Genomic DNA, 23,332 nt, shown 5'->3' with positions numbered 1-23,332 from the left:
GCTTAGTTGCCGCATGTGGGCTTAGTTGCCCTGTGGCAGGTGGGATCTTAGTTCCCAGACAAGGACTGAGCCCGTGTCCCCAGAATTGGAAGGTGGAGTCTTAACCACTGGACCACCAGGGAAGTCCCATAAATAATGTGTTTTTAATTTAAAAACTAAGTTTTAGGAAGAAAATATGGAATAATTTTTATGACTTCGGAATAGAAAAAGAACTCTTAAATAATACAAAAAGCAAAGCTACAAAAATAGATAAATTAGACGACATTAAAGAACTCTTATTCATGAAATGATACCTAAGAGAGTGAAAACTCAAGCCACAGCCTAAGAGAAGATATTAGCTACAGATATAACCAACAGACGACTTGAATCTAAAACATATAAAAACTCATACAAGTCATTATGCAAAAGTCAGGTAACCCAATAGAAAACAGGCAGAAGATTTGAATAGGCACCTCATAAAAGATGGAGTCCACAAAGCCAATAAATGTATGACTACTTCCTCCACCTAGTTCCCTTCATTGCAAATGCAGCATAAAACGACAATAAAGTACCAATGCAGTACCAACTGGTAGTGATAATGTGGAGTGGTGGGAAATCTCCTGAGCTGTTGATGAGAATATAAATTAGTACAACTATTTTGAAAAAGGGTGTGGCACTGTCCAGTAAAGATAAAGTTATACATACCTTTTGACAAAGCAGTTTCACTTCTAGGCTTGTATCCTAGAGCAGTGATTCTCAAAGAATGGTCCATGAACATCTCAAGGTCCCTGATACTTTCGGGAGTCTGTGAGGACAAAACTATTTTTATAATAAAACTTATATGTTATTTGCCTTTTTCATTGTGTTAACATCTGCACGAGCGGAGCAAAGCAATGGTGGGGAACAACTTCTGAGAGCTTAGCCCAAATCAAGGCAATGGTAGCAAACTGTACTGGTAGTCATTGTATTCTTAAATACCACTTACCAAAGAAAATGCCAGTTTCACTTAAGAATATCATAAATGGGGGCTTCCCCGGTGGCACAGTGGTTAAGAATCTGCCTGCCAGTGCAGGGGACACGGATTCGAGCCCTGGTCTGGGAAGATCCCACATGCCGCGGAACAACTAAGCCCGTGCATCACAACTACTGAGCCTACGCTCTAGAGCCCGTGAGCCACAACTACTGAGCCTGTGTGCCACAATTACTGAAGCCTGCACGCCTAGAACCTGTGCTTTACAACAACAGAAGCCACTGCAATGGTAAGCCCACCCACCACAACAAAGGGTAGCTCCCGCTCGCCACAACTAGAGAAAGCCTGCTCGCAGCAATGAAGACCCAACACAGCCAAAAATAAATAAATAAAAAATAAATTTAAAATTAAAAGAAAAAAAACTTCTTTATAATGAACTGTTTACTCTGAGCACATCTCCCCAGGGTTTCTATCCACTGGAGTCCAGCTGTTTGAAAAAAAAAAAAAAAGGAATATCATAAATGAAGCAGTAAAAATTAATTTTATTAACTCTCAAGTACATTGTACACTGAGTACGTTTTTTCTGATGAGATCAGTAGTGATATTAACAAATGTGAGATTTTTGATATTATATTAGGAAACATGAGCTAACATTTGGAAAATCTGCATAACTCAGTTACTAATATTTTCCAAATGACTGATGTGTGATGTTTAAACACCTTGATTTATGTTAAAAGTTACACTCAAAGTGGGGCTTCCCTGGTGGCACAGTCGCTAAGAATCCGCCTGCCAATGCAGGGGACATGGGTTCAAGCCCTGGTCCGGGAACATCCCACATGTCGTGGAGCAACTAAGCCCGTGTGCCACAGCTTCTGAGCCCGCTAGCCACAACTACTGAAGCTCACGTGCCTAGAGCCCGTGCTCCGCAAGAAGAGAAGCCACTGCGATGAGAAGCCCGTGCACCGCAAGGAAGAGTAGCCCCCCGCTCACTGCAACTAGAGAAAGCCCGCACACAGCAGCAAAGTCCCAACGCAGCCAAAAATTAAAATTAATTAATTAAGAAAAAAGTTACACTCAAAGTAAAAAGAAAGAGCAATGGATTTTAATATAACAGAATACGTAGTGCACTGATATGGTTTCAAATTCTACATTGCAACTAATCTTTAAGAAACTACCAGTGTAATGGCGAATAGAAGAGATGATAGTAGGAATCTTTCCATTTTTCCTTCTTTCAAAGAGAAAGCTTCCAGTATTTCACTAGTATGATGTTTGCTGTAGATTTACTGTATTAATTGACTTTAATTGACTTTAAAGTTCCCTTGTACTTCAAGTTTGCTGAATTTTAAAATTAAGAATCTATGTTGATTTTTTTTAACCATTTGCTTCTTATAAATAGATAGAGGTGGCCATATGGTTTTTTGCCTTTAATAATGACAAATTACATTGATTCATTTTCAATGTTAAACCAACTTTGTATTCCTAGGATAAATCCAATTTGGTTTTACGTATTATCCTTTTGTATTGCTGGATTCAGTTTGTTAAAGTTTTGTTTCAGATTTTTAAATTAATGTCTGTAAATCAAATTACTCTAAATTATATTTTGTCATATTGTCCATGATAACTTTTAGTATCTTATTATGAAGTTGGGGAGTCGTTTCCTTTTTTATTTTCTGTTTATGTGATATTAGAATACTTTGTTTCTTAAAAAAATTCACATTAAGATTTTCTTTGTGGATTTCCTATGAATGATTCAATTTATTTAATGGTTATAAGAATTTTCAAGTTTTTTATATTACTATAGGCTTTGCTAATTTTTCTGCTAGGAAAAATAGACTAGTCCACATAGACTACATTTAGTCATCCTCTTGATCTTTCCAATGTCTGCAACATCTTGAGTAATATGCCCCTTTTCATTCCTGATAGTTGTGCCCTCTCTTTCTCTCACCAGACATTTGACACCCTACTTAGTGTTCTCAGAGAACCAACTATTGGCTTTATTGTTCCTCTCTGCTATGTATTTTTTCTATTTCATGTATTTTTGTTCTTATTTATAATACCTTTTTTACTACTTTCTTTCTATTTTACTGTTTTTTTCTCATACCCTGAGATGGACGACTGGCTTGTTAATTGTTAGCCTTTTACATTTTTTAATATAACATTTAAGGCTATAATTCGACCTTCTAAGTACTTTTTAGCTGTATCTTACATGTTTTTGATAGGTAGGGTTTCTTTTTTAATCATTCAATTGAAAGAAGTTTTTAAAATTTCCATTATGAGTAATTTTCCAAATATTGTGTCTGTTCCGTTTACCTTTTTATTATTGATGTAGTTTGATCACATTATGGTCAGAAAACCTATTCTGCGTTAACTTGGTCCTTTAATAAAATTTATTGAGGCTTGCTTAAATGATCTGTATGAGTCCTTTTTGAAATGTTCTGTGTGGACTTCAGAGTATTTATTTTGCAGTTGTTGAATGTAATACATATATAAAATCTCAATTAGGTCAACTTTATTAAGCATCATTGTTTGAATTATCTATCAGTGATTTTTTTTGGTCTTCTTATTCTATTATTAACAGATGTACTTTTTTTAACAGATGTATTTTTAAACTTTCCATATAATTGTGGATTTGTCTATTTCTCCTTGTAGTTCTGGTATTCTCTTACATAGTTTGAGGCTATGTTTTTAGGTGCATATAAATTTTATATTTCCCTGGTAAATTGAAATTGTTTTTTTAAAAATTTAGTTTTTATTATTTATGTTTGGCTGCATTGGGTCTTTGTTGCTGTCTCTAGTTGTGGTGAGCAGGGGCTACTTTTTGTTGTGGTGCACGGGCTTCTCATTGCAGTGGCTTCTCTTGTTGTGGAGCACAGGCTCTAGGTGCACGGGCTTCAGTTGTTGTGGCATGAGGGCTCAGTAGTTGTGGCTTGCAGGCTCTAGAGCACAGGCTCAGTAGTTGTGGCACACGGCTTAGTTGCTCCATGGCATGTGGACCTTCCCGAACCAGGGCTCGAACCTGTGTCCTCTGAATTGGCAAGCAGATTCTTAACCACTGCACCACCAGGGAAGTCCCTATAGTGTTTTTATCCAGTCTGAAAACGTTTGTCTTTTAACTTATGCATTAACCTATTGATATTTTATTTAATTAATATTAATAACTAATATATTTTAAATCCATCACCACATGTGATATTGTTTATTTTTGCCACTTCATTTTTCACTCTCTACTGAGTTATAGGGTGTATTCTCTGTGTCTGTTCTTTTAGAGGTTAGATAAAATTTATATATATACATAATCTATCAAGTCAAAAGTTAGCCAATAATGTTATTTTTGTGCTTGATACTACAAAGGCTTTAAACACTAACTTCATGTACTTTCTTCCTAACTTCCATGCTTTTATTTTTTGTGTATTTAACTTATTTTTGGATCTGATAAGACATTATTAGTGTTGTGTAATGAACAACAATGCATTGATTAGATTTAATTTTTATTTATTTATTGACCACTTTCTAGGATCTTCATGTTTTCTTGCATCTCAGAGCTTCCCTCTGAGATCACATTCTTTCTTCCAGAATGACATCCTTCAGGATTCCCTTTTTCAAGGGTCTGGATAGTAGCAAATTCTCTGTGCTTCTATTTTTTTTAATGTCTATATTGTGCACTCAGTGTTGAAAGATATTTTCACTAGGAATAGAATAATAGGTGAACAATTATTTTCTTTCACCTCATGAGGGATATCATTGTACTGTCGTCTGGTCTACCTTGCTGTAGAAGTCAGTTGTCAGTCTAACTTGTTCCTTTGATAATGATCTTCACCCCACAGCCTACCCCAATATCTTTTTTTTTTGGTGTTCATTAGTTTTATGGTGAATCTAGGGTGAAGTTCACTCATTAGTTAGTTCTTCCCTCCCTCTCTCCCTCCTTTCTTGGTTTCTTTTTTCCTATTTAGAATTTGTTAGACTTTTTGAGTGTGTGGATTGGTACTATTCATTGGTTCTGCAAAAGTAGAGACCATTATTTCTTCAGATATTACCTCTGTCATATCACGTCTCTCCTCTCTTTCTAGAACTCTAACTAAATGTAGAGTTTAGTTACATTTGAGACTTCTCACTCTCTCTTCCATAATCTTAATCTCTCTCATATAGTCATTTCTCTGAATCTCTGTGCTGTATTCTGCAAAATCTTATGACATAAACTTCCTGTTCTCTAATTCTCTTTTCATTTATGTCTAATATGCTGTTAAACCACTGGTTTTTGTTTTGTTTTTAATATCAGTAATTGTGATTTTCATTTCTAGAAGTTTTAGTTGGTTCTTCTTAAAAACTTCTTGGTCACTTTTTATAATTTCCAGTATCCTGAGAATATTTTCAAGCTTCTTTGTGCCTCATTGTTTTTTACTGTGTGCTGCTTATTGACCTTGAAAAATTATTTATGTAAATATTCTGAGGCACAGGACAAAGATGACTTTTCAAAATGGATTTGTATTTGTCACTTTCAGTCTCTAAGGGCTTTGCCAGTATGGTACCAATTTAAATTAAGTTTATGGCTTGAATCATTTTGGACCACCAAGTGTTTGTAGCTGCATAACACCAGCAAGTGATTACAAATTTTCAAGGATGAAATTGTTTCCCTATTGAATTGTTCAGTAGTCTCCTGCAGGTGGAGATTTGGAGAAAATGTAGCTTTTGAATTCCCAATATCTACTGGTGGATTTCCTTTTGTACTTTACTCTTTAAGAAGACAGAGGCTCAAATTAGCTGGATTAACAAATGCCCTCAGGGCAAAAGTGTCTTCAGTACTCAGTAAATCTTAGATTTTATCCATCTCATTAGTGCTTTGATACTTTTAATATAGTTTTATTTTTTAATACCTTTAATGTTTGATACTTTTAATATTCAATCTAGCATTCTTAATTGTCAGTTTCTGCAGTCGAGTGGCTGGGGTGAGCTACTCGTGGACGCGCTCCTCAACTGGTGTCCACTGAGGTCTCACAGGTGCTCTCTCTGGTTTTCTGCTCTTCTATGTTGCTCGTGTATAGCTGGTGTATTTCATGGATGGTCATGTTTCTCCACTTGTTCAGGACTTGGTGGTATGCCTCAGCTGACTCAGGCCCACCATCAATCTCATCAGCACTACAGATTTCTTTGAATCTGCACCACACTCTCTGTTCAGTGTCCTCACCTCCACTTCTGCTGTGGGGCTACTTTGTCCTCCTTATGGCAGAACTACTATCTCTTAACTGAGCCATGGTCTTTGTCCTCTACAAGAGATGTGGGAGGATCTGTGTCCCTTCTTCACCACACAGGGGCTAATGGAAGGTCAGATTGGGCCCTCTTTTGCTTTCTCTTCTACTCTGTTCTCTTTCCTCCTCTCTGCCCATCCCACTGTGCTGCTGGCTCACCTTAAACACTGATTTCCTTCTGGTATCCCAAATGGGAAGTAGAGGAGAATCCCTCTGGCTTTAGCCTTCCCTTTAACCCTTCTAACACACCTTTCCTCTCTGAGACTTATTCCTGGGATCAAGAAAACTTCTCACTGGCTGGCTTTCCAAAATCCAACTCCAACTTCTCCCCACAATCCACTGGAACAGGTAGAAGGCTTGAACATTCCACTTCTTCAACGTCGTCTCTTTGCTGTATCCTGGGACAGGAATTCAATGGCCCGGTCATCATATGTGGACAAAGTTGTTTCCCTATACTATAAGAGAAACTCCATGATCTAGGCTATCATGTTTAACCCTTGATATGTCAATGGTGGTAAAAGGAATGTGGAGAATACCTTCTCTCTTGCCTCTTTTTTTTTTTTTTGGTGTTCTAAATAACTATTTTGATCAAAAATCTTATTTTTTATGTCAAAAGATAATTTTTAACCCTTTAAAAAATTAATTCCTGCTTTAACAGTCTTAACCCCACCCTCCACATACCACCCTTAGGCACATGGAGGCTTGAGGCCAACCAAAGAAGAGATCATATTCATGAAAACGCGAAAGAGAAAAGCATATTAATATGTTCCATAAATATCCAAGTTACATATATATATGTATATTGTTTTATAATCAAAAGCATTTGTGTTAATTATCTATTGCTGTGTAATAAATTATACCAATCTTTAGTGGCTTAAACAATGAATAGTTAATATTTCACAGTTTCTATAGATCATGAATTTTGGAAGCAGCTTAGCTTGGTGATTCTGGCTCAGGGCCTCTCAGGAGGTTACAGACCAGACGAGAGCTGCAGTCATCTGAAGCCTTGACTGAGGAGGAGGTCAACGTCCAAGTTCACTTACATAGCTACTAGCAGGAGGCTACTGCTGCTTGCTGGCTGTTGGCTAGAGGCCTCTGTTTCTCACCACATGGGTCTTTCCTCATGACATGGCAACTGGCTTCCCTCAGAGCAAGTAATCAGAGAGAGAGAGCAGGAAGTCATCATGCCTGTTATGTCTTAGTCTCTGGTCACCACTGCCATTGCTTTATTCTAGTCATTGGAAATGAGTGACTAAGTCCAGCTCATACCCAAGGAAAGGGGAATTAGGCTCCACCTCTTAAAGGTAGTGACAAAGAATGTGTGGATGTTGTAAACCACCGAAACATTAAAATCATTTATTTCCCACTTCCTATGTGCAGAGTGTAAAAATCAACAACAAAACAGAGATATTTTTCTTACATAATGGAGCTGAAAGTCTAGTGGATATGTGAACCTGAAAACGAGCAATTACTGTACACTGAGCTGTGAGTCCTAGTTTTCTCCCATGTGACATGGGGGACAATAGGTGCTTGGGGGCGCATGAGTCAATACATGTGAAAATGCTTTTGTGTAAGTATAGTTTAGCAAAGTGATCAAGAGCTGAGATTCAAGAGCCAGAAGGTCTACATTCAAATCCCAGCTCTGCCACTTACTGGCCAGTTGACCATGGGCCACTAACTCATCTTCTCTGTGCCTCAGTTTCCTCATCAGTAAGGTGGGAGAGTAACAGTACTCAATTCATAAGATCCTTGTGAGCATTAAATAAGTTAACGTTTGGAAAAGTCTTAAAAGGTGCCTGGAACATAGCAAGATTTAGTTACCACGGTTGTAAACTGCAGGCTGCTTCAGAAATGAAGGGAATTATTATTCTAATTTCTGAGATAGGTATATATCCTTATGCCTATCTAACTGAAAGTGAAATTAACTTTTTAAAAAAGATTTAATTTGTAATGATATATTTCTACTTTGTTTCTTTTTAAGCATACAATATGTAGTAAAATGTGAATGTCACTCTTCACCTCCACCCTTACCCGCTCATCAGTCCCACTTCCTTCCCTAGAGGAAACCACTTTAACAGTTTCATGAACGTTCTTTCAGAATTTTCTATTTAAAAGCTATGTATTTTAAAAATAGTTTAATATAAATGGAATCATACATATCTGGTACTTTACTTGCTTTTTTCTGTTAATAATTTTACTGTTAATAATTTAATAGATCTTTTTATGTTTGTGACTATAGTTTTATATCATTCTTTTTAATGACTATGTTAAATTTTATAGGATAGATATACCATCAATTCTCTAACCATTCTTCTGTTAATGGACATCCATGTTGTTTCCAACTTTTTACTATTATAAACAGTTGTATAATAAGTATAAACTTTTAAACAGACTTCCTAACCTTCAAAGACTTCATGAATATAAACATTTTTGATTAAGAACTGTTACACTCATTGAACCTGTACAGCTGTGGGTGACCATTGGGTGATCTGTCCATCCCATAGGGGTGGCTTCCTGGTTTCCTTCCCTGATCACAATTCTTTGGACTGGGAGTTGGCACCAGCCCCAAGTTGTACGAATCATAGTCTCTCCTGTGGGAACTTGGAATTGGGGCCAAAAGTGAGGGTGACTCTCTCCAGGCAGCCAGACTTGGGTCACTATGGAGCTATGGGATGGTTATCTGATCCATGAGGGCCAGAAGTGCAGCCACAGTTGGCTGGCAGAGACAAAAGAATGAGACAGACCTACAGAGAGGAGATGAGAGACAGAGTCTGGGTATTTTCCCAAGATGGTACCTGGATCGTCCTTTCAGGGACCAAGTTACATTCCTGCCTTGGATTCTGCTAGATACTGGGCTTGCAAGAGCTGGTTTTTCCCTATTTATATTCATAAACATGGGTCCCATTGTATCTTCCTTCAAGATTGAGCCCCAGTTACTCTGATATCAGAGGAATTCCTTGACCACCTTAGCTCTAGCCTGAACCTGTAGGCATTGGCCGTTAGGTCCACTCACTTGGAACTTACACCAGTTATTTTGGCCAATTTGTTTCAAAATCATGAGTATCTAACATTACTGTGCAAAGAAGAATTCTAGGTAAGGACGATAAAAGTCAATATCTTTCCTTTTTTAAACTTTTAATCATCTTGGATGCATCTTTTTAAGGCAGATGACAAAAATTACCTAGCTTATTAAATTGAGTGCATTACTATTTCATCATTTCTGGATGATTCAATGTAAAGATTATAAAGATCAAACATTTTATACACAGGCATAGTTCAGTAAGTCTACATGTTCAACTGACATAATGAGCACCTGCTACTAAAACAGAATAAAAGAAGCCCCCTCTTTGAAAAGGAAAATATGATATCAGATATGAGTCTCTCTTTCAAAATGGAAACTGTTTTAATTAAAGAAAAGCTATAAAGCAAACCACCTAGACCTAAAGATATTTTCAAATTCAGATGCTATACTGTAAAATATTCCAGTCTGTCTGAAATATTTCAGACAGATATATCTGTTTATGTATCTCTCTTGCTAGAAAGCCCATACTCATTGTTTACCTCTGTGTTAGTATGCATATCAAGGTTGGTGAAATATTTAGTTGTGGGGTGTCCTAAAATGAGTATAGCTGGTGTCCAATCAAGAGAGTTTGTAAATAATATTTACTGTTAAACTTATGATGATCTTATTTTGTTTGTTTTGGTTTAGAGCTAAGCCCCTTGTTTCCACCTACAGAATTTCCAGTGTGATTTTTAAAATTTGTTTTATTTTTAATTGAGTATTTTTTTAAAAATTAATCATACTCATATGAGAATGTATAAGACGTAAATGTACATTCTGAAGAATAAAATAAAGTGAGCATTCTGTCTAACCTTCCCCAGGTTAAGAAAAGAGCTTTGAGAGACTTCCCTGGTGGCGAAGTGGTTAAGCATCTGGCTTCCAGTGCAGGGTACGCAGGTTCAATCCCTGGTCAGGGAACTAGATCCCACATGCATGATGCAACTAAAAGTTTGTATGGCACAACTAAGGAGCCCACTGGCCGCAACCAAGGAGCACATGTGCCGCAACTAAAGAAGCCGGTGAGCCGCAACTAAGGAGCCCGCCTGCCGCAACAAAGACCCAGCACAACCAAGATAAATAAATTAATTAAATTAAAAAAGGAAAAGAGCTTTGACCTTGTGGAAGAAAACTCCCCTTATAGGCCTCTTCAATTGCTTCTCCCTCCCTACATCACTGGGGTAATACCAAAGTCCTGATTTTTAGGATAATCATTCCCTTGGTTTTCTTTAGTTTCCTTTGTGCATCCCTAAATAAAGTAGTATTTAGTTTTATCTGTTTTGAGCTTAGTATAAATAAAATCATATTGTATGTTTTCTTCTGGGGCTTGCACATTGTGTTTGTGTTATCAGTGTCGATGTGCGTAGCTGTTAGCTCATTGTTTTCATCGCTGTATGGTAGTTCCTTTTATAAATATACAATAATAATTATATATTCTACCCTAGTGGATATTTAGATTGCTTCCAGTTTTTTATCATTATGAACAATGCTGCTATAAACACGCATGCACATGTTTCCTAGTGCCGGAGTTTCTAGACTAGGGTAAATAACTGGGAGCAGAATTGTAGCATCATAGGATTGTACATATTCAGTCTTATGAGGTAATGCAAAACTCTTTTTCAAAGTGCTTGTACAAATTTATGCTCTTATCTGCAGTGAATAAGAGTTCCCATTGTTCCACAGCATCTCATTTGGAATGGTCAAACTTATTTTTTATCAGTCTGGTGGGTATGTAAAAATATTTCAATGTGGTTTTGTTTTTTTTTAATTTATTTATTTTATGTATTTTTTTTGGCTGCGTTCAGTCTTCGTTGCTGTGCGTGGGCTTTCTGTAGTTGCAGAGAGCCGGGGCTACTCTTCGTTGCTGTGCGTGGGCTTCTCATTGCGGTGGCTTCTCTTGTTGCGGATCACAGGCTCTGGAGCACAGGCTCTAGATCACAGGCTCAGTAGTTGTGGCACACAGGTTTAATTGCTCTGTGGCATGTGGGATCTTCCCAGACCAGGGCTTGGACCCGTGTCCCCTGCATTGGCAAACAGATTCTTAACCACTGCACCACCAGGGAAGTCCCTTCAATGTGGTTTTACTTTGCATTTTCCTCCTTACTTATCAGGTTGCACATCTTTTCATGTGTTTAGTGGCTATTTGAGTTTCCCCTTTCATGAAGTATCTGTTTGATAGTCTTTTGCCCATTCTTCTATTTTGTGTTTGTCTGTTTGTTACTAATTCATAAGTATACTTCGTATATTTTTTATGTTCTTCTTTTTGTTCCTTTTTTTAATTGAAGTATAGTTGATTTACAATGTTGGGTTAATTTCTGCTGTACAGCAAAGTGATTCAGTTATGCATATATACATTCTTTTTCATAGCCTTTTCCATTATGGTTTACCACACGATATTGAATATAGTTCCCTGTGCTATACAGTAGGACCTTACTGTTTATTCATTCTGTATGTAATAGGTTGCATCTGCTCGCCCCAAACCCCTACTCCATCCCTCCCGCAACCCCTCCTCCTTGGGAGCCACAAGTCTGTTCTCTATGTCTGTGAGTCTGTTTCTGTTTCATAGATAAGTTCATTTGTGTCATATTTTAGATTCCACATATGTGATATCATATGGCATTTGTCTTTCTCTTTCTGACTTACTTTGCTTAGTATGATGTTATCTAGTTGCATCCATGTTGCTGCAAATGGCATTATTTCAACCCTTTTAATGGCTGAGTAATATTCCATTGTATATGTGTACCACATCTTCTTTATCCATTCATCTGTCGATGGACATTTAGGTTGTTTCCATGTCTTGGCTATTGTAAATAGTGCTGCTAGGAATATAGGGATGCATGTATCCTTTTGAATTATAGTTTTGTCCAGATATATGCCCAGGAGTGGGATGGCTGGATCATATGGCATCTCCATTTTTAGTTTTTTTGAGGAACCTCCATACTGTTTTCCATAGTGGCTACACTAACTTACATTCCCACCAACAGTGTAGCAGGGTTCCCTTTTCTCCACACCCTCTCCAGCATTTGTTATTTGTAGACGTTTTAATAATGGCCATTCTGACTGGTGTGAGGTGGTACCTCATTGTAGTTTTGATTTTTATGCCACTCTTTTATCACTTAAATGTGTTGCAAATGTTTCTTCTGCCAGTTGATGGTAGGTATTTTATGAAGTCTTTTGATGGATAAGTGTTCTCAATTTTAATACAGTCCAATTTACCAATCTTTTCTCTTATGGTTTATGTGTTATGTCTTAAGAAAACTTTCCCTACCATAGGGTCATGAATATTTTCTCCTATATATATATTTTTAATGTTTATAGTTTTGCCTTTTACAGTAGATGTTTAATTCACCTAGAAATTATTATTTTGTATGGTATGAAGTAAGTGTCCAATTTCATTTTTGTAATGAATACCGAAACATTCCAGCACCATTTACTGAAAGGTCTGTCATTTCTCCTTTATTCTGTAGTGCCTCTTTGTCCATATTAATTTAGATCTGGGCTCTCTCTACAAATTCATTGATGTATTCTTCTATCCTTGGACCAACGTCTTACTATCTTAATTATTATGACTTTATAAATTTTAATATCTGGTAGCAAGTCCTCTATCTTATTCTTCTTCATCAAGAGTGTCTTGGCTATTTTTGGCCTTTTGCACTTACATATAAATTTTAGAATCAAGTTGTCAAGTTTCACCGAAAAATTGTCTATTGGGATTTTGATTGGAATTGCAATTGAATCTATAGATCAATTTGGGAGAATTCACATCCTTAAATGTTAAGTCTTCCAATCCATGAACATAGTATATCTCCATTTACTTACGTTCTCTTTAACAACATTCAATAAAGTTTTATAATTTTCTTGCATATATTTTGTTAGATTTATTCCTGGATTTTTAAAATAAATTTGGATGCTACCACAAATGTCATAGGTATTATCTTCTTAATTTTCATTTATGAGCTGGTATTTAGAAATCAATGATTTTATAATTGTATTATTTTCTAAGGCTCCTGTAAAAAATTGCCACAAACTTAGTGGCATAAAACAACAGAAGTTTAATATCTTGCATTTCTGTAGTTTAGAGGACAGAAATGGGTCTCACTGGGCTAAAATCAAGGTGTTAGAAAGACTGTGTTCATTTCTGGAGGCTCTAGGGGAGAATCTATTCCTTGCCCTTTATGGTTTTTGTTTTTTTTTTTTTTTTTTTTTTTTGCTGTGTTGGGTCTTCGTTGCTGCTCACAGGCATTCTCTAGCTGCAGAGAGTGGGGGCTACCCTTGGTTGCGGCGTGCTGGCTTCTTATTGCGGTGGCTTCTCTTGTTGCGGAGCACCAGCTCTAGGCACGTGAGCTTCAGTAGTTGTGGTCCGTGGGCTCAGTAGTTGTGGCTCGTGGGCTCTAGAGCGCAGGCTCAGTAGTTGTGGTGCATGGGCCCAGTCACCCTCCGCCATGTGGGATCTTCTGGGATCAGGGATCGAACTCGGGTTCTTCAAACAGGCAGGCAGGTTCTTAGCTACTGTGTCACCAGGGAAGTCCCCCTTTCCAGTTTTTAGAGCCACTTACATGCCTTAGCTTGTGGCCCCCTTTTTGCATCTTCAAAGCCAGCAACAGCAGGTCAAGTTCTTCTTCTTTTTTTTTAATTAATTAATTAACTTATTTATTTTTGTCTGTGTTGGGTCTTCGTTGCTGCGCGAGGACTTTCTCTAGTTGCGGCGAGCGGGGGCTACTCTTCGTTGCAGTGCATGGGCTTCTCATTGCAGTGGCTTCTCTTATTGCAGAGCATGGGCTCTAGGCATGCAGGCTTCAGTAGTTGTGGCACTCGGGCTCAGTAGTTGTGGCTCATGGTCTCTAGAGTGCAGGCTCAGTAGTTGTGGCGCACGGGCTTAGTTGCTGTGTGGCATGTGGGATCATCCCGGACCAGGGCATGAACCCGTGTCCCTTGCATTGGCAGGCAGATTCCCAACCACTGTGCCACCAGGGAAGTAATGTACTCCTTATAGTACATTACCTTGCCTTTTCTGTACTTTTAAGTACACTTGTGATTACATTCAAATAATCCAGGATGATCTGCCCATCTCAAATCCCTAAATTAATCATATCTGCAAAGTCACTTTTGCCATGTAAGGCAATATATTCACAAATTTCAGGGATTAATATCTAGACATCTTTGCGGGGGTAGGGGGCATCATTCTGTCTACTATGGTATTATTGATTTTGTATCTTGCAATCTTACTAACATCTCTTATGAATTCTTGTAATTTATCTACAGGTTCTTTTAGATTTTGTACATATACAATCAAATCATTTGCAAATAATGACACTTTTGTCCTTTCCAATTAGTGTGTGTGTGTGTATCTTTTCCCCCTACCTTTAAGGCCAAGGTACAACAAAAAGAATGGCTGGAAAAATAAAAAAACAGCTAGGACCTCCAATATAATGTTCAATAGGATGGGTTATATCAGGCAATCCTATATGGTTTCTGCTCTCAGATAGAATACGTTCAGCATTTCACCATTACGCATAATATTTGCTGTAGACTTTTTTCTTCTGAAATTGAGATTATCATATGATTTTCTCCTTTAATGTGTCCATATCATTAATTACGTTAATGATTTTCTAATGTTCAGTCAACCTCCACTTCTGAGAAAAACCAAACTTAGTCATGCATTTTAGTAGTTATGCTAATGAGGGATATGGGCCTTTTATTTTCCTTTTTTTGTATGCATTGTCCTTACTAGGTTATAATACCTAGGTTATAACAGCCTCATAAAATTAGTCACAGAGGGTACCTGCTTTTTCTGTTCTCTCAAATAGTTTGTGTAAGATTAGAACTATTTGTCACTGCAGTGGTTTTAATAAGATTGCTGACATTTTCTAAACCTAAAATGCATTTTATTTATTTATTTTTTTTCGGTACGCGGACCTCTCACTGTTGTGGCCTCTCCCGTTGCGGAGCACAGGCTCCGGACGCGCAGGCTCAGCGGCCATGGCTCACGGGCCCAGCCATGCCGCGGCATGTGGGATCCTTCCAGACCGGGGCACGAATCCGTGTCCCCTGCATCCGCAGTCAGACTCTCAACCACTGCGCCACCAGGGAAGCCCTAAAATGCATTTTGAAGTTTGTACATTCTTCTGAAGTTCTGTGTCAAGTGCATTATCATCTTATTTAATGCATTTAATTATTCCGTCCAGGGGGATTGGAAGCATTTATCTCTTTTTTTTTCTTTTTTCTGATAGGGAAAATGAAGCTAAACAACTTACATATAAATCTAAAGATTATATAGCCACTAAATGGCAGACCAGAACTTTCATCAAGACTTCCTGACTTCATATCCATTGTACAGCACCACATTTTCATTGATATTCTCAAGAAGTACTGATAGTTGGCTGTGGTGGTTTTAAATTCTTTTGAAAAAATTTATGTTGTTTCTCTCTCTTCCTTTGATGTTATTTCTTGCCATCACTTTTTTCCTTTCTTTCTCTTTGCCCCACTATTTATGTTATTTCTAGTATGTTTTGCTCTCAGAGACAAAAGTAGATTATTATTTTGTAACAGTAAATATGCTCTGAGTGTCTGAGGGACATTCCTAGAAGTAACCAGCATGAGTTTTGTAACATCCATTTTCCGATGCTAAGAAGCTTTTATCATTTTGTGTTACAAAAATTTCAGGTTACTAGACTGTTAATTATCTTTCTATTTATATTTCCTACACTTCACTACTCAAAGTGTGGTCTGTGAACCAGCAGAATTGGCATCTCCTTGGGGCATATCAGTGGCAAAACAATCTCAGGCCCCATTCCAGAACCAGTGAATCAGAATCTGCATTTTGGCAAGACCCCTGTGTGATTCCTATGAACATTAAAGTTTGAGAAGCATTGGCCTAGCTCACCAATTAGATTATAAAACATCTTTGAGGGCTTCCCTGGTGGCGCAGTGGTTGAGAGTCCGCCTGCCGATGCAGGGGACGCGGGTTCATGCCCCGGTCCGGGAAGATCCCACGTGCCGCGGAGCGGCTGGGCCCGTGAGCCATGGCCGCTGAGCCTGCGCGTCCGGAGCCTGTGCTCCGCAACGGGAGAGGCCACAACAGTGAGAGGCCCGCGTACCGCAAGAAAAAAAAAAAAAAATCTTTGAGAGCTTCTTATACCTTTTCATATCCGCAGTTTTAAGCACCATGCCTTACACATGGTATGAACCACACACTTATGAAATGAAGGCTATGGTGATGATTTTCTAAAACACATGGCAAATCAGAATCCTCAGTTCTGTTTTTGACTGTCAGGAACTCCATATATTGCTTAATTTCAGTAGCCTTCAGTTTCTCATCTGTAAAAAGGTGGAATATAATTGCATTTTCTCTAATGACCCAACCAATTCCAAAATGCTGTACCATAACTGATAAATATCATCTTATAGTTAAACTAATTAATGTTGATAACAATTGAAATTGTTCTGAGATATTTTCTTTGCAAAAAAATTCAACACCAGCTGTGTAATGGTATTGAAAGAAATACATAATATATTAAAAACTATCATTTGCATCCAAAGTTGTTATTGGTAAGATCTGACTTGGAAAAGATGTTTTTTTTTGTTTGATCAGATATCTTTTCTCAAGCAGCAAAGCAGGGCAATAATAGGGGCCAACAATTTGTGTTTCTAGAGTTCAGGTTTGATAGTCTGGTAAAATGGCAAATCAGGAATTGCTATATGGGAAAAATATAGGAGATGATTTTTTAAGGTTCAACATTTTTATTACTGAAGAATAGAATGGCTTATTAGAATGTTAGGAGATAATGCTTTGATTTCATGAACATTGTGTAGGATTATCAAACCAGAATTAATATATTTTACCTAGCAGTCTAGAATTTCACATTTTTCTAGCAATTTGTATTTGTTCCTAACTTCAAGATATCAGATGTAGAGAAGGGTAGATAAAAGAGCAAAGTTACAGAAGTTTACCCCATTTCAGGGTGTATCTGGCTGACCTAAAAAATGAGGCATTTCATAGTTTGATCTGCTGTTGTGTCCATCACTGGAAAACCCAGCATTTTCTTGGATAAGAATTTGCACTCAAATTGTATTACCATAAGGAAATCATAATCATCATTGTGGAAACCATTTTTGACAACCCACAAAAGAATCAAGTTTTACTCATGATTGCCACTTATAGTTTTGATTCCTTTGATCTTCACATCTACTTGTTGGGCAATTCTGGTCCCTAAATTAGACATTTGGTATACTTGGTCAGCCTTGAAACTTCAAAGACAACAAGCTGTCCAGCCATCTGCAAGACTGTCATTGAAGTCCCTTGTGTTCTCACAGATTGCAGCTTGTCTACTTTGAAAGATGAGCAACAAATCTATTCCAAGCCTGAGTAAACCAACTGACCAATCTCAGAGCAACAACGATGGTCACTCATGGGTCTAGCACTTCCCATTCGAAACACCAAAACACTGTACTTAGAAAAGTAAGGTTAGTGGAAACCTGGTGTCTTCCACACCATCTTGGAGAAGTACTGTTTATTTATTTATCTGGTTGCGCCTGGTCTTAGTTGTGGCTCGCCGGCTCCTTAGGTGTGGCATGTGAACTCAGTTGCAGCATGCATGTGGGATCTAGTTCCCTGACCAGGGATGGAACCCAGGGCCCCCTGCATTGGGAGCACAGAATCTTAACCACTGTGCCACCAGGGAAGTCCCAGAAGCACTGTTTTGTTTGTTTGTTTGTATGTTTGTTGGCATATTTTGTGTGATTAAGAAGTGCTCTTAGCTTATGGGAATAAGACAAAAATGTCTCTCACATATGCCTTTGGCATTGTCACATTTAACCTTTTGCATGTATGTATTGAATTTGGAGATTGTTGTTTTGTTTCGTTTTGTTTTGTTTTAGATGGCTGGAGTAAGAGGGCCTGGAGTAAGACTTTGCAGATATTACGGCAGAAGGCATTTAATTTTCATAAAGAAGGAAAAATACACCCATCTCATAATTACAAGCATTGGAGTTGAAACATTGAGACAGTTTCTTTTCCTGCTTTCCACCACTAATTGGTAGATGACCTTGGGCAAATCACTTAACCTCTAGATTTCGTCATCTGCAAAATGAAAGCATTGGTTTACAGACAACCATTTAAATCCCTCCTCCAAATATTCATTCATTCTCTAATTTATTCAGGACCTACGATGCGCCACCGGCACTAATTAACACTGTGATTCTTGGAAAGCTCAAGATTGTCTCCAACTCCTTTTCAGCATCACTCCCCGTCCTGCCTTAAAACCAGCTCCTGAATTCTCCCCCAGAGATCGAAACACTTTTCCTGTCTGAAAATATCATGGGGAAGTGTCAATTGCCTTCACCCGGCGTCAACCGAGAGCGCGTGCTCCCGCCGGTTAGTGACTTTTTCTTTCTTTGTAAACGGCAACCTCTGCATTTTAAACGGCAACCCAGTCACCCGAAAAAATGCAATTGAAAGGGCGCCCGGAGGTCAGGGCGGGACACCCAACCGCTCCTTTTTCGGCCGGGGTAACCTGGGAAATATTTTTTGGGCTCTGTCCGAGTCACGCGGCAATTCCACGGCAGGAATTGTGCAATGCGGCGAGTCGGGCGGGCGTCCGGGGGTGGAAACAAGTGGGGAAGGCTTCCGCAGTGCCAACTCCCGCCCCCACTAGGGAACTGCGAGGCACTACGGCGCGGTCAGGCCAGCTGGGCTCCGGGTGGCCCCCAACCCGGGCCAAGAACGCCTCGCTTCGCCGTAGGGGCCGAGGACTGAGAAGCGCGTGGGCGCCGTCCCTCTCTCGCGCTGGGTCAGCCGCCGCCCGCGTCCCGGGACTCTGTGGGGAGCCGGAGCACGAGGTGGAACGGCGCCCCAAGGCGACGCGGGGGGGATGCAGGGGGGGACGCAGCCAAGCCGCATCGATCGCGAATGGGAACTCCGCGCTCGCGCTTTCGGTAAGAGCACCGGGACTTCCAGCGGCGCCTCGCTCCCGCCCTCGCCGGCCCGGCTGCCCTTTCGGATGGTGACGCAGCCGGCGGGGTACGCAGAAGTCTGCGCGGAAACCTGGAACCTCCCCCGGCCGCGGGCGCCGCCTTCCCGCCCCCGCGCAGCCTTAGCCGCGCCGCGCTCCGCTGAGCCCCGCGCCGGTTGTCCCGCAAGGAGCGAGGACTTGAGCCGCGCTGAAAGGGTTAAACCTCTGAGCGGTCCCTGGGTGCAGGCTCGGTGATGAACGTTTGGTCCCACTCATTACTCACGTCACTATCTTTGTGATGTGCATACTGTCGTTAGCTTCACTTAAAGAGGTGGGGAAACAAGCTCAAAAAAATAAAGTTACTTTCTTGAAGTCGAACAAGGCAGAGCTGCGACTCAAATCCAGGGCTGTCTTGACTCAGATATATCCTACTTCTCTTGGATCAGCCGCTTCATGGCTTTCATTCCAGTGAGCCGCGAACAGGTAACAGGTGGGACAGGTAAACAGAACTGGAGCTCCTCTTCCTGGGGTGACGGGAACAGTTTGCTTCTGGTTGGTGCTCACACATTAGCCCAACTGTGCTGTAAAAAGAAAACAAAACAAAAGTTTTCCGTGTATACCATGAAGTTGAAACGGTTGGAAAGCATTTCTCAGCCCTTGTGCCTCTATTTTCAAACTGTACACTGGGATCCGGGACACCTATCATGTGGGATTGCTGGAGGATTAAATAAAACGGTATTTTACACGTTAATTCAGCACATGTTAATTTTTCCTTCCTTTTGCAGCGCTCCCGGGGACATCGGGGCACTCACCCTCCTCAACACTGAAGAGGGGACGCAGTCATTCTAGGTCAACCCCTTCCTTTTCTGACAGATGAGAGATATAATCCACGCAACGGAAGATCACTTAACCCCATCGCCATTTAATTAGTGACAGACACCAAGCTAGGGGGCTCTGTCTCTTGGCCCCTACAAAGGCTCTTTTCATTTCACCCCCCCACCCCCACTTTTCCTCCAAAAGCTTCAGAACGTGACTTCCTTGGTGACCGATGGCAGTGAAGTGGGCGGGAACCTTCCGGAAGGCTAGAGGAGGAAGTCGAGTGATGGGGCTCACAGCCTGCCCGACCCCTGGAGAGGGGGACCCCCCACCCCGCCTGGGCCTCTTTGCTGGCCCGGGGGGCGGGTGGTGGTGCCCCTTTTGGTAACTCGGGGAGTTAGAAGTCCGTGTGTGTGTGTGTGTGTGTGTGTGTATTTCCAGCTGTGGAATGTCCAAGCAAAAGTAGATTAAAGTAAAAAGGAATATGCTAGCTTTAGGATTCTATCCTGGATGGGATAGAGTCCTTCCATGGCAAATCATTTCAATATCAGCACAGAATTTTCAGGGGAGTTTATCTTGAAAAGTGAAACACGCTAATGGAAGTTTTCTAACATCATAAAATCTTGGGAATCGTCCACTCTGTTTGCTTGGGTTTCAAAATCACTACTGACTGGAGCAGCTGCTTTTCCCTTCCAAGGGTCCATTTTCTGAAATAAGCCTAAAATATCTGGACGGCCTTTCCCTTGGGTACCATGGAATGTTGAGAATATGAATGGCCTCTTAGTAGAGTTGGAGCTCCAAAGGGAAGTAGTAGGACCATGAAAGGTCCTTTAAAAACAAAACTCTCCTTTTTAAAAATCATAAAAATAATTAGTACTCATTGTGGAAAAGTTAGATTTTTTTTTTCAGAATCCGAAAGAAGAAAAAGAATTGGAATCCCACGCCCAGAAAACTGTTAACAATTTGATGTATAGCATTATATGTAATCAGACTGAACACACTGCTTTTTTCCTCGAACCACCTCTTTTCCTTGAATAAAATATCATGACATGCCACTAAATATTTTCCATACTTGTTTTAAAATATTTAGTATGCCATTGTACATTCATTTAGCCAAAGCCCAATTGAAGGACTTAAAATTGTGCCCAGGATTTTGCTATTGAAACAGCAATGAAGAATGAGCCTTGTAGCTAAATCTTCAAGTCCATTCTCAATTATTTACAGAGGTAAATTTCCTACAAGTGGTATTTCTGAGACCAGGGATAAAGATTGCCCTACAGAGACCTTTTCAGCTTGACTTTTCCCCCCAGTGTTTTCCTGGACTTTCTATACCATTTGTTCACCAAGAGTTTATTGAGCACCCAGTACATGCCTGGATAAAGAGATGAACCCTCTGAAGCATAAAGTACCATAGATGTTGTCAGAGAAAGCTTTGGGTAGCCAGATGCCCAGTTTGAAGAGGATCATGAAAGACCAGTAGACTTTCTTGAGACCAGCACATTTTAGGTGAGAGGAGGTTAGTGGGGAGCATTGAAAAGGGATGGGAGGCACAATGAGGTCAAGGGGGAATTTCCTGTACAAAAGCATGGTGGCCTAATAGGCTGGTGGTATGTTTTCATATATTTGGGGAAATTGTGAGTTGTCTGGTGTGTGTATATTAAGAGCCGACCTGGGAAGGAGAGCAGGACAGAAGACAAAGAAATAGCCTCTGTGTCATGCTAAAATGTTTGGACCTTATTCTCAAACAGAAAGGGATTTATGGTGCATCTAAGGTCATGATAAAATTGGATTCCACCACTTAACCCATTGATGGGCACTGTCTTCAATGGGTCCCCCAAATCATTCCTGGGGAGGGAAAACAAAAGATAGAAAAATTTGCAAAGGAAATCTCCCAAAAGAATGTTAAAGACTGCAGAGAATCAACCAAACTCATTGGTAGTTACTACTGTATCCATCACACTTAAGGGCGGGCTGTAGTTATAATTAGTAAGTTGGATCATGAGAAAATTTCTCTTCTCTACCTTGAAGAGAGTGGCTTTAATACTGGTGCATGCCCAGACATTACTTCAGTTTCCTATCAGAAAAACAAATCCAAGTCTAAAAACATGCTGCATAGATGGTGGTTTAAGAAAAACTTACTTATAGACAAAAACTCAAGTGCCTGCCGTGACCAGGTAGGTAACTTTCAACAATTCAGGAAAGTTCTCAGCTATTATTTCTCTGAATATTTCCTTTCCCTCATTTTTGCTATCTCCTTAGGGAATCTGGTTACATGTGTATTAGACCTTCTTTTATTTAAGATCCCGCAGCTTGTGGGATCTTAGTTCCCTGACCAGGGATTGAACCGGGGCCCTCGGGCAGTGAAAGCGCAGAGTCGTAACCACTGGACCACCAGGGTAATTCCCCTAGACCTTCTAATTCTATTGCCCAAGTCTGGCACTCTCTCTTTCATATTTTGTATCTGCATTTGGATAATTTTTTAGGATCTGATTTCCAGTTTGCTAATTCTTCAGCTTCGTCAAATCTCCCTTTGAACTTGAGTTTTAAATTTCTGTCATTTTTTCATTCCTAGAAGTTTTATTGGACAATTCTATATAGTTTCTTGCTCATTTCTGTTGGCTTTATTTTCTTGAAACAACGTCAGTCTCTCCCCTGACTTCTATACCTCCATCAGCAGGAAGCAAAAGGGATGCCTGTAGTAACCTGTGCTTCAGATAAGGACATTTCTTCCCTTACCCTCACATAAGCATTGTCAAGAGCAAAGAGAGAGGCCTAGCACTCTATATGCTTTTGTGAAGAGAATTCTCCCTCCACAGCCACCATACTCACAGTGGGGTTCCTTACCACTGCCTGCCCTGAAACCATTATAATCTCATTATGCCTCTGTCACCTGTTAATGTCAGTTGCACAAGAAGCCCAGGACTCTCAAGTCATCCCTCACACCCAGAGCTAATCCCCATGTGGCTCTTAAGGACAGTCTCTACTGTAGTACTCCATATCTCTCCTAGTTTTTTTCTTTTTTCACCACTTGCCATACGACATATTTTATTAAGTTATTTGTTTGTCTTCCTCTCCTAAAATGTTATCTTCTTGAGAGCCAGGGTATTTATTTTGTTGGCTGCTTTGTCCTTAGAGCTTAGAACATTACATGGAAAATAGAAGGTATTCAAAAAATTTTTGTCGAGTGAATTAATATTAAGCCTTCTTATTTTATATTCTGTGTCTTGACATTCTATAGCTGAGGATTTTGCAGGTCTGATTTGTGTTATCTGTTGCTGCTGCCTTTTACTCTCTGTGCCTCATTTACTTGTGTGTT

The 23,332-nt window shown here is 39.7% G+C and overlaps 1 protein-coding gene and 1 long non-coding RNA gene across 2 annotated transcripts in view; one reads left to right on the top strand and one right to left on the bottom strand.

Moving 5' to 3' along the window:
* Nucleotides 1-23,332, top strand: part of JAK1 (Janus kinase 1) — a 238,437-nt gene that overhangs the window by 49,359 nt on the left and 165,746 nt on the right. The window lies entirely within an intron of this gene.
* LOC116756409 lies at nucleotides 18,169-21,023 on the bottom strand. Its single transcript, XR_004350633.1, has 2 exons — nucleotides 20,013-21,023; nucleotides 18,169-19,781 (listed from the first exon to the last, which is right to left on the bottom strand). It is a non-coding gene; the product is annotated as an uncharacterized LOC116756409 (long non-coding RNA).

The sequence above is a fragment of the Phocoena sinus genome, chromosome 1 (genome assembly GCF_008692025.1).
Source record: "Phocoena sinus isolate mPhoSin1 chromosome 1, mPhoSin1.pri, whole genome shotgun sequence".
NCBI classification, from domain to species: domain Eukaryota; kingdom Metazoa; phylum Chordata; class Mammalia; order Artiodactyla; family Phocoenidae; genus Phocoena; species Phocoena sinus.
The sequence above is the reverse complement of the archived record's forward strand: the minus strand, read 5'-3'. Positions and strand labels throughout refer to the sequence as shown.